We start from the raw sequence: 17,777 nt of genomic DNA, 5'->3' as shown, positions 1-17,777 counted from the left end.
GCCATTTTGCGTAAATTGAATGTACGTAATTAAATACTAAAAGGTAGCAATGATTCTACTTCAAGAGATATTTAATCTAATTTTTCTGTTCCTCAATTTAATTTATATGTATAATAAAAAACTTGGCTTGGTATTGATAAAATATAAATTTTTAAAACCTTCTGTTGTACTCTAATATGTTCTTTTAATACAAACATTTTCCCTAACAACGCCACTAAAAACATTTTATGTCGGTGCTCTAGAAAAGGTACCACGAGAGAAATATCTTGTGGGAAAATAGATGTTACACTCAAGACACCGACAAACACCGAAAGATGCCAGTTAAAAGTTTGGAGGGAAATTTCCCGCATGGTAAAATTGGATGAAAACATAGGTGGGAAAATCTATGATGAGGAAAGATTTCAACGAAGTTGTTTTATGCTATGTTTTTTAATGAATATTTATCGGTGAATATTCTAGTTTTGCCAACAGCCAGGAAAGCGGCGAAAAAAGTCACTCGTAATGTACAGACCAGACTGCCTACTTCTCCACCATTTCTGCATTTTCTGTAAAACTCTCATCTATTTCATTCTCACTCAAGTCCGAACATCTCGAAAAACCCTCATTGTCCATCAATTCCTCTGTCAATCTCCATCTCCATCTCAATCTCAAAATCCCCAAAATCCATTAATTTCGTAAAACCCCCCAACCTTCACCACCATTACCGTAGCACCTCCGTTCCTTGTCCAAGCCACCACCCGCTGGCATTGACCTCTGCTACGACATCATCTCAGGTATATTTCCTTATGTCACTATATATATTATTTATTTAATAATTTTAAATAATCTAATTTTTTTTAAACTTTGTTTAAAAATTAATTTCAGATTTGCAAGAAGGAGCAAATTGAGGATTTGTATTGATATTTGGAATTAGTTAATTTTCAAGTATATGATTTTTGTTGATAATTATTTTGTGTTGAATTTTTATTGTATATATAATTTTAATATTTGTGAAGAATATAATTTTTGTTAATAATATTTACTTTGTTGTTGTTTTAGATGGTCTAGGTTTGTTGGGTGCATGTTTAAAAATTTTCAGATAGGTCAAATTTAAATTGTTATGTTGCCGAAATTTTATTCCATAAATTAAATTATAAACTTTAAATTAATTATTTTTAAAAAATTAAAATTAATTATAAAAGTCTTTTGCAATTACATAAACTTTCATTTATAAATATAGTGAAATTTAAAATAGTTATTAGTTTTGAATTAATATTTTGAAAAGTCATTAATTGACAATTTTAATTAGACAAAATATTTTACAAACTCAAAACTAATCTTGATTTATGTTTTCTATTATTGTGTTCGTACTGGCAAGTCAAATAATAATTTATTGAGCATTTTTTTCTTTAAATAAATTACTACGCTGACTTAAAATATTTTTTACAAATATTCTTGAAGTTATTCTTGATTGTGCAATTAGGTCTCATCAGAAATTTTATAAATTGTTATGATCATTTTATTTATAGAATTATTTTTCATTAAATAAAATATCTCTTTCCTTATTTAAAAATAAGACTTTTCTGAAATAAAATAAACATTTGTGGTATATTTTTATTTTGTGTATCTCTAAACAAATTATTACAAGATATGAAATATTCTGAGAAAATTTTGAACCAAGAATGAATTTGGTGTGCCTGTTTTTCCAAATATATCATAGCTGTTGAGACATTATAACAATCTGTCAACACAATTTGCCATTCTGTCGTAATAGAATCTTGCAAATTAGCAGAAATTTCTAAATAAAGAATTTGTATAATTCTTTCTTTAATGATTGTAGATTTTATGGAGTGCATTTTAGCTATAAATAGAGAACAAAGCAGCCAAAAATATTTTTCTGTTTCACTTCTCATTTTTTAATACCATTTGTATTTTTGAGATAAATTTTTTTTTTGTAAGATTAAGAGTTGATACCTAAATGTAGTATCTAGGAGCTATGTGAATCCATTTGTATTCATCTATTTCGTGTAGAAGTGTCTATCATTCATTGATAACGAGTTCAACAATCTTCGGGAGAAGATTTCGCTAAAACTTTCTTCGGGAGGAAGAAAGTATTCATCAACCTTGTGAAGAGAGTTCAAGAGCGTTGGTGTCTCATCAAGAAACTGGATTTTTTTGAAGTGTGTTCAAAAGCTTGCGACATAAGTATAAATGGAGTCTATCTATATATAAGTCAATTGTGCTTTTGTACTTTGTGATACCTTACTAATCAGTTTAATCTCAGGGTGTGGCCTTGTGGACTTGGTTTTCCGAACCATGTAAAAAATCTCTGGTGATGATTTTTTATAGTCCTTTTTATTTCTGTTATATTCAGTCCTAACAATTATTTGAGTTGTTATAACAAACTGTGAATTTGTCAAAACAACTTAATCAGTATTCCATATTTAAGTGAGTTGTTTAATTTAATCACTCGGTAATCATTAAAAAGTGAATTTCAAATGGTATCAAATAAGGTTGCTAAACTCTTAGTGAGGTCTTGTGGTTTTACGTTTGTTTTTCTTCTTGTAAAATATCTTTCTTTTTAGAAGGTGGATCTATAAGTCGCCCTCCATTCCTGATTGATACATATTATCCATACTTGAAATTAATGATGAAAGATTTTGTCAAATCCTTTCATGAAAAAGCTTGGAGATCAACATTGATAGGCTGGACACCATCTGTTGAGACAGATTCTAAATCTTATAAGACACAGGTTAAATTTGAACTTGAATGGTCTAATGAAGAAGATAAATTTTCAAGTGCTAATAAACAAATCTTTACATGCAATTTTTAATGGTGTTGGTGAGGGTTATATAAAATTCATTTCATCTTGTGATTCTACCAAAGATTCTTGAAAAATCCTTCAAACTCAATTCTGAGGAATCGTTGATGTTAAGCGATCTAGGCTTGTAATGTTGACCACGAGGTATGAAATTCTTCATATGTTTGAAAACGAAACCCTTACTAACTTTTATGAAGAATTATCCGACATTGCTAATGAATAGTTTGTTTTAGGAGAAAAGTTGTCTGACTCTATTTTGGTTAGAAAAATTGTTAGATCCCTTTTTCACAGGTTTAACCCAAGATCACAGCCATTAAGGAGGTAAAGAACCTTGACACCTTGAAAGTTGAGGAATTGATGGGATCTCTTCAGACTTTTGAAGTAATCAAAAGATCCACCAACAAGAGAAATAAAGTGTCATGAATGAGAAATTGATTGATCTTCCAAAGATAAAATGTCAAGATCGGATGAAGAAGTTATTGATGAAATGATCTTGTTATCAAAAAGCTTTTAAAAAATATATATATTATAAAGAATGTTAACAAGAAAAACATGTCTAAATCTTCCAAAGGTAACCACTTAAATCTGATAATAAAAAAGGTATTTAATGCAAAGAATGTGAAAGTTTTGGACATATTCAATATGAATGTGCCAATACCTTGAAAAATAATAAGAAATGTATGGTTGTCACTTGGAATGATTATGACTCTAATTGTAGTGATGATGAGAAAATAAGCAATGTTGCTTTAACTTCTATATTTTCTGGCGTACCTCTTTTGTAACGCCCTACTTTCTTAGAGTCGTTACTAAGTGAGTTTAAAATGTGATAATCACTCGCTAATCAAGGTTTAGGTTAAAAGTGTAGCTAAGTTGAGATAAAAACCCGTTCTAGTAATTAAATACAAAATATTTGGTTACTTAGTGAAACTGTCAGAAAGTTTTACAGTTGGGATCCCAAAACACTGTTTAGAAATATTTACAACTCAAAATACAATTAAGGTCGACTAAATGACAAAATTCAGTTAATACATAACATTCCCCAAAAATACCCTTGGCCGTGGCAGCCAGGCAAGCCGAACATGTACACGTCGCCTCACGCTCTCCGTGCTCATGGTTGTTCGACCTTTCCCTTGCCCTTACCTGCATCATAGAGCACCCATGAGCCGATGCCCAGCAAGAAAACTCAACACAGACAATTAACATATGCATATCTCTCAATCAACATATAACAAAGCAGCCAACACGCTAAACACATAGTGCCCATGCCGTCCCAGGCGCTTTACCAGGCCCTGGGTTCGCGGTCTACACCGTAAGGATGACTCAAGCATCCGAGAAGGGTCTCACCCTAACGACTTGCACTCCTTATGCTTAACGCTGCTCCCAGCCCTTTGCCGTACTCTGCCTTGCAGTCCACGTGCTTAACACCATTCCCGGCCTCTTGCCATACTCGGCTTCCTGCCGTTCTCGGCCTTTGCCGTTCCTGACCTTTGTCGTTCATTCAAAAATATGCAACACATAGTATATAATCAGCTAATACTTAAACAAATATAGAGCATAAACGATAGGGCTACGCCCTGCAATTCAATCACATAGGGTCGTGCCCTGCAATACAAACTATAGGGCCACGCCCTGCTCTACGGGTACAACATTTTTCTTACCTGTGTCCCAAGCTATCCGAGCACCGTGGTCACGAGCACAGTCCTCTAACCTGAGCTTTGAAGAAATCCTAGTCACAATGCATGAGTAAATATCAACTATCAAGTTCTAATCCATTAAATAGCTTCGATACATAATTCTAACCTCCGAGACCTTGGTTGCTACCAAACTAGTTAGTAGAAACTTTCCCGAGCCCTAACGTTCAGGTTCCCGAGCTAAACACCCTCAAAATGCCAAAATCATGCATTTGGGTCGCGACCCAACCCCCCTTAAGGGTCGTGGCGCGCCCCAAATCAAAGGCAAAATGCCTCTCTGCTGGGCAACACGGGTCACGGCGCCCAAACCTTGCGCCGCGGCGTCTGGGAAATTCTTCAACCTATAAACTCAAGCGAGTCGCGGCGCTGATGAATAGAGTCGTGGCGCGAGCCCGAAACCCAGAAATTTTCCTCCATTTTTGGTCCTCTAAATCCCCTACAATACAACCCAAACCTATACTAAAGCCATAATTCAGTCCCAAACCACTCATACCAAACTCAGGGCAGCACAAAAACTTAAAGAAACTAAACGAAAGTCCTACCACAATCCAAGTTCAATTATCTAGATTTCAACCTCCAAAACTCCAACAAAACAAAGAAACTCAACAACAACCTAGCTCTAATTCTTACCTCAAATGTGTAGAACAACCTCCAGCTCCCTTGGCTTCAATCCCTGGCCTGATTTCTCCCCCTTTGATCCACAAACTCAGAAATCCTTCCATGGGTTTCTAGCTTCCTCTAAAGCTTCTAAAAGACTCAAGAAAAATGTCGAGGTGAGGAGAAAACATGGAACACCATCTTCAGCCAAAGTCTATCTATAATAAGGCCAATTACCACTTTGCCCCTCGTACCAATTAAACTCCTATACTAACCTCAAGGGCAATTCCGTCCTTTGCCTTATTCCGCTAACTCCTCGAGTGAACCTACAAATCCCCATTTGATCCCGACACGTCTAAATCATTACCAAACTACTACCCATTACTCAATAAATCCCAAATACATATTATATCCCCAAAATACCCCCAGGCTCCTCCCGAGCCGGGCATTCTACCCCGTTGTGACTTTCTAGCTAAACTGCTCCCTAGGACTGTCTCGGGTTGTGCATCACAAATATATATACCACATACTCGTTGTATCAATCACAATATACACAAATATTGCATTTATGCCCTCATCGGGCTAAAATTATAAATATGCCCCTCATAGCCAAATGGGGCCCACATGCATATTTAATTCACCTAAACATGCATTTATAATCACATAATCATCAAATTCATATATTAACATATTAAATCAATTATTTCCCTCCAGGCATGCTAATCACGGCACTAAGCCTTATTAGCAAATTTGGGACGCTACATCTTTCTATGCAGATGAATGAGAATCTAGTCTGTCTAAATAATACTCTTTCAGCAGATGAGTGTTCCAATGGTGATTTGGATGAATCCAATTTGGATTAGAATTTGATTAGTGCTCAAAAATTTCATTTTATTAACCTTAAATTTTAAAATAAATTAAGTTTTAATTAATTTTTTCATAAATTTAATATGATATATCTCTATATTGAAAATATTTGTTTTGAATTTAATTTATGTCTATTTTATAGGAAATAAAATGTATTTTTGCATTAGCAAAAAGAAAAAGAAAGAAAAAATTAAAATTTGAAAAAGATTGACAAAGTGGCATTTTTGAAGTCCAAAACCCATTTCTGAGTTTCCTAGGCCCATTAGGATCGACCCAGTCCCTTCAGCCCATCACCTTCTCTCTTCAGCACACCAGCTGCCACTTGTCACCTCATTAGTGTGCCACGAGTTCAAAGATCCCCAGCCAACCCCGTGCGACCCGTGCCTGCCCAACTCAATCCGCCTGGCAGCTCTTTTTCCCTTTGCAGTCAATGTGCCACATGACGTTTCTCTATTCGCTCTGTCAGACAAAGGGTTAGTTGTTCACTTCATCCTCCTCAATCCCATCAGCTCCTTATTTGCCTCCCACTCCATCTTCATGCAAATTAGTAAGACCAAAAATAGCAATGATAATATTAATAATATAATTTGGTTTTAAATAATCAAATTTTACTATTATATTTTATTTATTGGCAAATCCAAATAAATTTCTATTTAGATTTTAATCCTTTTTTGGTCTCTATAAATAGGAACTCATTTCATCTATTCGGTATGTAATTTTTTTAGTAGAGAAACTATAGAAAATTTTAGTCTCACTTTTTCTTCTCATAGTTTCTCTTTAGATTAGTGTGTTAATGATGAACATAATAGGCTAACTGTCCTTGGAGGGTTAGGGATGATCCTATATGCAAAGTGAATTTATTTGTAACTTTTGATTCACAATGGTTTAATTGTTTGAATATTTGAGCAATATATGTTTTTTCTCCATCTTCTCCAAATTACTATCTTTATCTAAATTTACTAAATATATATATATATATATATAGAATTCACTCTCTCTATATATTTTAATTAGTAAGAATAATATTGATAGTTAATTTTATGATCAATATATTATTGCATTATTGCCTATAGGTATAGTGTCATTTTTAGGTCATTCATAAGATTAATATTGTGCTTCAAAAGTAAGGAACTTTGTTACTCAAATCTCATTTTGGTGAAATATATACATGTTCTTCAATGGTAAATCTTCCAAACTACTTATATAAATGTATTTTGTGGATCAAAAATCAAATAAATAAACAACGCATGTCAGATTCTTGATACCTTTCTACTCTCACCATTTGATTACAACTTATATTTATCTGATTTATTTTACTATCAAGCTCTTAAAAAAACCAAAAATCACAAATCTATTTATATTACTTTTTACTAACCTTTTGTGTTAATTTTTCTACTAATCCTTTTGTTCATAGTTACCTCCTTGTGGAATCAACCACTCACCTACGCTACAATTACTACTATTGAATGTCACATTTTGGGCTTTAAACAAGTATCCTTGACGAAGTCATATAAGAAAATGTACTCCCGATGGTTGAAAGTGTATCCAAATAATCGTTTGAAGGCTAATAATAATAATGTTGTTAAGAAAATGAACAAAGAACTTTGTTCTCTTTTGAAAAAAAGATATGAAAAATAAATTGTTTCTAAAGACATTGGAGGCGATTATCAAATGAACTTAACCATATTGTTAAAGGAGTAAAAGAGCTAAATTCTGGTTCTTCTATTTTGGATAATACTCTGAGTGCAGGTCAAAACTAATGGTCAAAATTGGTAAGAATATAGGTTTCTTCAAGGATAAGACTACTTCTATTGTTCCTATTTATCATTTTTTGCAGAGTGAAAGGTCATATTTGACCTAAAATATTTTACCTTGATGAATTTCTTCAAAAGAATTACTTTAATGATCATGGTAGACAAATGCCCTTGAAGAAAAGGAGACCACCTAATAAAGTTTGGGTGAAGAAAAATGAATTCAAATGTCTTGCTACCATCACTTGTCTTAGAACATGTGATTTTAACTCTTGGTATTATAATATTGGTTGTTCTAGGTATATGATATGTAATAAAAGCATACTCACTTACTTCAAACCTGTGAAAAATTGTGAAGTCACATTTGGAGATGGTGTGTTTGGTAAGGTACTTGGTAGTGGCACCTTAAATTCTGAGGGACTAACAAGGATGCAAAATATTCTTTTAGTTGATAGACTTAAGACTAATTTAATTAGTATAAGTAAAATTTATGACCAAGACTTGTTTGTAAAATTTTCTCATAATGATTGTTTCATGCTTGACCAAGATGGAAATTGTGTATTGAAAGGTTATGAATTTGTTGATAATTGTTACACATTGTCTCAATCACACACTTGTGGGTCTTATTCATGGTTTGATAAAATTGGGTTAAATATTCTTCTTTTGGTAAATGTGAGTCATGTCAATGGGATAGTATTTGAAAATTTCCCATAAAAAATGTTTCTTTCTTAATAATGTGTTTCAATACACAAAGGAACTTGTTTAAAATAAAACTTTGGTCTTGAAATATGTTGAGACTTCCAAACAAATTACAAATATTTTCACAAATGCCCTAGATGCAGTAAAGTTTGATTCCCTCAGGAAATCCTTGGGGGTTTTTACTAATTAATATATATTTTTCATTGTTTTTGCCATATCCTTGAAATTGTGTTGCTCAAAAGTTGTCATGTTCTTATCCAAATTGAGAAAGTTGTTAACATTATTCTACTACTTAGTTTTTCTAGTTAATATATCATGCTTAGTGGTCTCAAAAAATAGATAGGCTATGTAACGTCCCAAAACTCCTAATATGACTTTACTCTTTGCAAATCAACAATAAATTATGATAATAATGAAATATTCCAAACCCTAGATGTTGATCAAGATTCAAATTCAAAGTATGAAGGTAATTCTTGATAATCAACGAAACATGTTCATGATATGAATGTTAATCTTGAATATAATGAACTAAATGATTAAATGATGATAAGATGAATTAAGATACATTAAATCATCAACACTAGCAATGAATAACATAATAGAATTACAAAATACAAGATTAGGGTTAGGGTTAGAGAGATACAACCATTGTATTGAGAAACTTGAATCTTCAACTTGGGGAACTTCTAAGGCATATACACCATATGAATATTGTTGTCTAAAATCTCTATTCTAAGCCTTCCCAATTGCTTGAAGCTTCAACTAAGTAGAATGAGATTTGGGATTGAACAAGCCTTGAAACTCATGCAAGTCAAGCAAGCTTGATGATTTTCTTGGAGAAAACTTTGGTCTTAGAGAGCTAGAGAGAGAATGAGTTTTAAAGAGAGAGTTGGAAAGTGTGATCAAGACTATTAACCTCTAATAACTCATATATAGTGTAGGAATCATCTTTAGTCTAACCAATAAGATTAGAGCATTTAAAACACATCATTTGGAGCATTTTACGTAACCTGTATGACCCTAAAAGACTGCCCAGGCGATGCATCGCTTGCATGCAGGCGATGCATTGCCTGCTAGGACTTTTAAAGCCCTTCACATTTAGGCGATGCTACGATACTTAGGGGTGACGTACCACCGCTGTCTCCAACTTTGGACCACTCTAATGGTCCTAAAATGGCTCCAAATGCTATCAAACTTTTTGGGAATGTTTGGATACCTCATTGTATCACTTTAGACCCATAAAAGTCACTTTTAGATGCCTTCTACACAATCTCTTGTTTTCACTTCTCTTTAAGTGAAAACTATTCATTGTTTTGCACCTGAACATGTAAACATCTTAACTATTATATTTAACCAATGTCAATAGTTATTGTGTCAGGAGGGCATAATTGGAAATAGGTGATTTTAATTGAACATATATATATGTGTGTGAATTATATGAGTTATATTATGATATGATTTTTAGGCATGTTTATGCGTATTAAATGTGTTTTAAGATTCACTTTTGTTATAAATTGGCATTTTTGTAATTTTGGCCCGTTGAGGGTATATTTGTAATTTTATGTGCTATGTGTTTGAAACGGCATTATTTTGTGGATATATTTATGATATTCGACATTAGTCGATCCTTTAGAGAAATGTAGTGGAAACATCACTACGGCGATTTATACATAGCTCGGGGTGAGCCAAGGGGTATTTTAGTAATTTCACATATTTTGGTAATTAATGAAATATGAGATATTTTGAGGAAAATATTTGTGTTTGGAACATTAGAAGATTTAATTGGTAATTAGTGGTGAAATATGAGGTTTATTGGGGATATAAGTTAAATCACCAAAATGCCATTTGCTTAGTTTTGAGGCTAGGTCAAAGTTAGGGGCAAAATGGTCTTTTGACTATTAAAATAGATAAAATTGAATGAAGTGTGGAAGCTTAGCTCACTAGCATGTTCAACTCTCTTCCTCTCCCTTCTAGTTCTTTCTTTAAGCACACCCAAGAGTTTGAGGAACCCATTCTTGAGGTTTCTAAGGATTTCAAGTGAAGGTTTAGAAATTTCTTGAGGTTAGGAGTTGCCTTGGCCACCATATTAATGAAACGTTTAACCCCATTGACCAAAATTTTTAATTCTAAACCAATATTTAATTTTAATTACAATTTTGAGTCCAACTGACTCGCTTAACGAGTTAAGCATTACTTTTAACACACGGTGTAACAGTCCTGGATTAGTAGGGCGTTACAACTTGGTATCAGAGCTACCAAGGTTTAATACTTCCTGAAGATAGGCCGAGTGTGTACGCTCACTACTAAAGATAAGCTCGGCTCATGATTTGATAACTAATGTGTTAAATATGTGTTTAACTACTTAACGGGAATATATATGTGTGACGTCCTCCTAATCCAGGATCGTTACACTGTGTACTTTAAATAGTGTCAGACTTGCTAATCAAGTCCCTGTTTGTTATAAACAAGTAACTAAGGTTAATGATAAGGGTTAGGGTTAAAGTTTTTGGTTAAAAGGAAACATTGACTTTTCATTAAAAATTGTTTATGCTTATACATGGAATCCCAAATAACGTTAAAAGGTTAATATAGTTCAAAAGTTACAAGCCAAGCCGACCTAGGCAGCAAAAGAAGGGGTACAACCCTAGTTCCTCCAAGATAACCCCGGTCATGATGGTCGAGCAGCCGTATATGTACACGTCGCCACCGAAGCTCTCCAACTCATGGATGGTCCAACTTCCCTTTCCCCTTACCTGCACCACATAGCACCCGTGAGCCAAGGCTCAGCAAGAAAACTTAAACATGTGCATGAAAAGTAAATACAGATTCTAGAAGTATATTTAGCATGCCTAACAGTAATAACCTACTCATGCATGCATACAATTAAAATAAATAATCATGGGATCATTTTGGGGCCCGCTGTCCTAAATAGATGACAATAGAGTATCCCGGGGCCCTAAGCCCTACGTAAGTGACAATAGAGTCACCCGAGGCCCTTTGCCCTTAGCTCTAAGTAACTAGCCATAAAGCTAGCCAAGCGCTTTGTTCTATCCAAACGACCATAGGGTCAGCCAACGTAATAGTAAGTCTGTAATTAGGCCTAAGTCTCTCGACCAGTACATAGCGTGCTATTGCCGCCCTTGACTAATAAGTCGATGCCTTAACTAGATATTCAGACAACTAGATAAATAGATAACCAGATACAGATAAGCATACTTCAGATAATACAAGTATGCATACATATTAATCATATATCTCAACAATTTAAATGCAAACACAATAATAACCATGTTCCTTATTGGGGTCGAGTGCTAATTACACAGATAATGCAAACAATCATATATCATTGAACAATTATCCAAATACAGAGCATTCAAGCATGCTTAATCAATGAGCATAATCATAATCTTAATCATGTTCATTCTCATGGGCCCGAGTCCTAATCATAATTATATTTAACAATCGGGCCAAGCCCTAATCACATATATCATGTATTGGGTGCAATTTTCTTACCTCAGGTCTGAGTGCAACGTATAATAAGAATGACTCTCAAACACGATCTTGGTTCTGAGTCCCTAGCGGTAACCTAGTCATAACCATAATATAGAATCATGACAATAACGAGTGAATAAAGGCTTCTGGACCGAGTCCTAGCCTTTGGGACGTCGAATTCTACAAAACCGGTTAGTAGAATCGATCCTGAGCCCTTAGGTTTGAGTTCCCGCACTCAAGACCTTCCGGGGCTCAAAAGCCTTACAAGCGCCGCGACCCAAGGCAAAAGAGTCGCGGCCCACCCCAAGTCAGAGAGCCCAACAACTCTCCTATAGATCCCACGTGTCGTAGCACACCCCTAGAAGCATCGCGACTCAAAATGGTAATTCAACACCTCATTCTCCTTTCGTTCATAAGAGTCGCGATGCCCAAAGAACAGGGTCACGACTTGACATGAAAACCCAAATTTTTCCCTCATTTCTTCAAGCCAAATATCACCGAAAACCCATCCAAACATAGCAAAATCCCAAAACCAAAGTTCCCAATCAACTCAACACTTAAATACAAACAAAACCCAAGCTTAAAGTTGGCTAAAACCTCACCAAATCTCCAAATTCAGATGTGAGTTTTCAAAACACTAAAATTTAGCTAAAACCAAAAAAGCATAGAGAATTGAGGCTAGAATCAATACCTATGCTGGCAAGAATGATTCTAAGCTTTTCCCCAAGCAATCCCGAGCCTATGCTAGCTTCGATTCCCCTTAGATCGCAAGAAATTCAAAGATTTGAGAGGGAGAGGGAGTATACACGAGAGAAAGAGAGTGTGAGAGAGTTTCTGAGCATTTTTATTTTTCTATTTGGTTTGGTTTACTAAAGGTTCAAGTAACCTTAAGCAAATCCTGAGGCTTGGGGTACCAAAAGCGTCCCCGAGGGTAAAATAGTCAAAATTCCTGACGCTCCTTCCTAATGTCACTAACTCCGAATATATCCTCAAATATTTATTCAAATTACCCGATAACCCGGTCATGAACTAAATACCCAAAATATCCCTTGACTCACCCCGAGTCGGGTATTTGGTCCTGTTGTGACTTTCCCGCTAACTTGCTCCCTAGGATCGCCTCGTGCCGAGTAACCTAAATATATTCACATAATGATGTGGTCTCACACATATATCACATATATGCACATATTTCGTAATTAAATCACAAATATGCAAATAATTTCCATAATTTTCCATCCTAGCTCCTTAATAAAGGTCCTAAGCCTTATTACGTAATTTGGGACGTTACAATATGTTTTTATTTGCATGCCAGTATAGGAAGCATAGAATATATTGATAGGGCTTGGCCCTTGAATGCAATGTAAATATGAAAAGACATGATTATTAGCATTGTTTTTCTGTGTGGAAGCTATTGAAATGCTTATTAGCATTGTTGTTACGTGTATATGCTTATTTGTTCGATTTTTGATCGTGGGAATGATTTTGGGGTACCGTTATCATTGTCTGATAAGCCAAGTTGTTGATTGCATATATAATTGGGGAGTTATGCCTCTTAGGCAAACATATCAACTAGCGGACACTGGGATCGAGGCTATAAATGATAACCAGTGTCAGGACCCTCCACCTGCCCTTCAGAACTGGTAGCAAATGTTTGCTGATATGCAAGCAAGACTTCTAAGGCAGGAAGAAGAAATTAGAAAGTTGAAACAGCAGGTTCCGCCAGGGAAGGCTGCCCCACCTGTGCCACCGGTTGAGGTACCAGTTTTGGAACAGCCTGAAATCGGAAATAGGTGGGAACCGTTGTATGAGAGGTTCAGGAAACAACACCCTCCTACTTTTGAGGGAGTGGCATATCCACTAAAAGTGGAGTAGTGGATGAGCATGATTACCTACATCCTTGACTTTCTGAGGGTGGTAGGCAATGATAGAGTGGCCTGTGCCACAAATATGTTACATGATGACGCCCACATTTGGTGAGAGATTGTATCAAAGACCTGGAACGTCGTTGTATTGAGTTTGGATGAGTTCCAGGATATTTTCAATGAGAAGTACTATAATGACGCACTTCGGACTGTTCAGGTAAACATGACTGTGATTGAGAATGCCTTGAAGTTTGACAGGTTGGCCAAGTTTGCATCTGACTTGGTGCCAACCGACATTGCCAAGAGATAGAGATTTGTTTGGCGATTAAACCCCATGATAGCACAGGATTTATGGATTACCTTAGTGCCTGGAGTTACCACATATGCTTAGGTAGTTGAAAAGGCCCTTACTACTAAGGGTGCAGAGGATAATATTTGGTGCTACAGTGTTGCTAGGCATGATGCTCTATGGGTGGTACCTTTGCTTACTAGATCTGGTAGGGGCAGAGTCTCTAGTGACCAGAAGAGGAAGACCCTAGATACTTATACTACTCCTAGTTCAGATAGAAGGGTTCAAGGTGCTTAGGGTGGCCGCAAGGGCGGCAATGAGGTCTGGAGAAGTTATCCAGAGTGCATCAGGTGCAGGACATGCCATTTGGGATAATGTCGTGCTAAGGCATGCTTCTTCTGCGGGGTAGGGGGCATCTTAAGAAAGATAGCCCGCAGCTAAAGAAAGAGGAACAGAAGAAGGTCGATATGTTGACTCCAGCCCGAGTGTTCACGCCGACCCAGTCAGAGGCTGACGCTAGTCCCTCGGTAATAACAGATCAGATTTCTGGCATTAGCTCTTATTACACTGTGGTGATTGATTCTAGTGCTACGCATTCATTTGTATTTAGTAATGTGATTGATAAAATAGGTAGACCTTGTGATCTATGTTCTGTGAGGTTTGGGACCTTATGGCCTACTGTGGAGTTGGTAGTTTCTAAGAGATGGATTAGAGCTCTAGTAGTAGAAGTGGATTGTATGGAGTTGTTAGTGAACCTTATCGTGTTAGCTATGGAGAACTTTGATATGATTTTTTGCATGGATTTCTTAGCCAAGTATGGGGCAACTATAGAATGTAAGAGGAGGATGGTGACCTTTGAGCCTAAAGGACAGGACCTGTTTGTGTTTGTGGGTGCTGTGAATGGGCCTCGTGTTCCTATGATCTTGACACTGGCTAGAGACCTATTGCAAGGAGGTTGCATGGGATTCCTAGTTAGCATGGTGGATACCACCAAGGATGTACATGTTGGACCGGAGGAGACCAAATTGGTCTATGAGTTCCTAGACGTATTCTCAGAGGATATACCGGGGTTACCGCCACATCAAGAGATTGAGTTTGTCATTGAGCTGGCACCGGGAACAGAACCAGTATCTAGAGCACCGTAAAAAATGGCATCGATAGAACAGAAGGAGTTTAAGGTACAACTATAGGAGTTACTTGGCTTGGGGTGCACTAGTGTTGTTTGTGAAGAAGAAGGATGAGACATTGAGAATGTGCATCGACTACAGGGAGTTGAACAAACTGACTATCAAAAACAAGTACCAACTTCCAAGGATCGATGATTTATTTGACCACTTGCATGGTAAGATAGTGTTCTCAAAGATTGATCTTCGATTTGGTTATCACCATCTGAGGATCAAAGATGAGGATATCTTGAAGACAGCCTTTCACAAAAGGTATGAGCATTATGAGTTTTCAGTCATGTCATTTGGATTGACCAATGCCGTAGCAACATTCGTGGATCTGATGAACATAGTATTCAAGGATTATTTGGACAAGTTTGTGATTGTGTACATCAATGATATACTGGTTTACTTTCAGTCAGAGACAAAGCACGAGCAGCACCTTTGGTTGGTACTTCAGAGGTTGAGGGAGCACAGATTATATGCTAAGTTCAAGAAGTATGAGTTTTGGTGGCCTCATGTAATATTCTTTGGTCATATTGTGAGTAATGACGGGATTATGGTGGATCCGGTCAAGATAGAGGCAGTGAGGGATTGTCCAAGGCGAAGAAGTGCCTTAGAGAAAAGGAGTTTCATTGGTTTGGTAGGGTACTATCAACTTTTTGTTGAAGGGTTATCAAGAATCACAACACCATTGATAGAGTTGGCACGCAAGAACTTGAAGTTTGTGTGGTTAGACAAGTGCGAGGAAAATTTCTAAGAGTTGAAGCGGCAGTTGATCACTGCTCCAGTATTTAGTCTTCCTTCAAATCAGGAGAAGTTTGTGGTTTACTGTGATTCATCGAGACATCGATTAGGTTGTTTTCTTATGCAGACTGAGAAAGTGATTGCTTATGCCTCGCAACAGTTAAATGAATATGAGCAGTGATACCGTACTCATGATTTACAATTGGTGACCGTGGTGTTCGCATTGAAAGTGTGGTGACACTATTTGTATGGGGAGAAGTACGAGATCTACACTGATCATAAAAGTTTGAAGTACTTTTTCACACATAAGGATCTGAACATGCAATAAAGACATTGGTTAGAGCTGGTGAAGGATTATGAAAGCGAGATTCTTTATCATCCAAGGAAAGCCAACGTGGTAGCAGATGCGCTGAGTCGAAAAGGCCCAAAATAGTTGTATAACTTAAAGTAGAGATCCAGGAAAATTGCAGAGGATATGAGTAGAGCCGGGATAGAATTTGTGGGGGTCAGTTAGCCAATATTAATTTACAATCTACACTTCTGGAGAGGATAAAGGCGGGTCAGCTGGGTGATTCCCAGTTAGTGAGAGATAGAGAGGATGTCCTAGCATGAGGGGCTAAGGACTTCACCGTTTCCTTGATGGGGATACTGAGATAAGGATCGGGTTTGTGTCCCGATGGATGTTGTTATCAGATTGGAGATTCCTTATTTATCTCATACCACTCCGTATTCATTACGCCTTGGCACCACGAAGATGTATCAGGATCTGAAATAGTTGTACTAGTGGCCAGGGATAAAGAAAGATGTAGTTGAGTATGTGGCCAAGTGCCTAACCTGCCAGCAAGTGAAGGCTAAACACCATAGGCCAGCATTGCTATTACAGCTATTGGATTTTCCTTAATGGAAGTGGGAAGACATCACTATGGATTTTGTGGTGGGATAGCCTAGAATGATGGGGAAATATGACTCGGTATGGGTGATCATAGATAGATATACCAAGTCAGCTCATTTTCTGCCTGTGAGGACAAATTATACGGTGGATCAATACGATGACTTGTATGTGAGGGAGATTGTACGTCTCCATAGGGCTGCGAAGTCTATAGTATCAGATCGGGACCCCATTTTTACTTCCAAGTTCTTGGGAGGTTTACAGAAGACTATGGGTACGCAGTTGAAGTTCAGTACAACTTATCATCCTCAGACCGATGGACAGTCGGAGAGAACGATTCAAATAATAGAGGATATGCTAGAGGCATGTGTACTATATTTTGGGGATCATGGGGCAGGTATCTCCCCTTGGTTGAGTTTTCCTACAATAATAGTTAGCAATCAACTATCGGACTGGCTCTGTGTGAGATGTTGTATGGTAGGAAGTGTAGATCACCCATACATTTGGATGAAATGGGTGAGAGAAAATACCTGGGCTCTAAGGCAGTTCAGAAGACTAGTGAGGCTATTTAGAAGAATAGAGCTCGAATGCTCGCATCATAGAGTAGACAAAAAAGCTACACAGATCTGAAGCACAGAAACATAGAGTTCCAGGTGGGGTGAAAAGGTTTGGGAAGAAAGGAAAGTTTAACCCTAGGTTTGTTGGACCTTTTGAGATTCTGGAAAGGATTGGGCATGTAGCTTGTAGACTGTTATATTATTTTATAATATAATGTTTTAGATTAAATAAATGTGACATAGAGTGTCACATATTGTAACATATAATAGAGAGTTACATTATTTGGATATATGTGAAATATCCAAACATGTAACATATTTGGTGTTACAAATTCATCACAAATTTGTAACTCCTAAATATCACCCATTATTG

At 36.5% G+C, this 17,777-nt stretch overlaps 1 long non-coding RNA gene across 1 annotated transcript; it reads left to right on the top strand.

Annotated features, from left to right (window-relative positions):
• The first annotated feature begins 246 nt into the window (after window positions 1–246).
• LOC133803620 (uncharacterized) lies at window positions 247–2,346 on the top strand. Its single transcript, XR_009878072.1, has 2 exons — window positions 247–773; window positions 865–2,346. It is a non-coding gene; the product is annotated as an uncharacterized LOC133803620 (long non-coding RNA).
• The last annotated feature ends 15,431 nt before the right edge of the window (window positions 2,347–17,777 follow it).

Source organism: Humulus lupulus, chromosome X (assembly GCF_963169125.1).
Source record: "Humulus lupulus chromosome X, drHumLupu1.1, whole genome shotgun sequence".
Taxonomy (NCBI): Eukaryota; Viridiplantae; Streptophyta; class Magnoliopsida; order Rosales; family Cannabaceae; genus Humulus; species Humulus lupulus.
The sequence above is the reverse complement of the archived record's forward strand: the minus strand, read 5'-3'. Positions and strand labels throughout refer to the sequence as shown.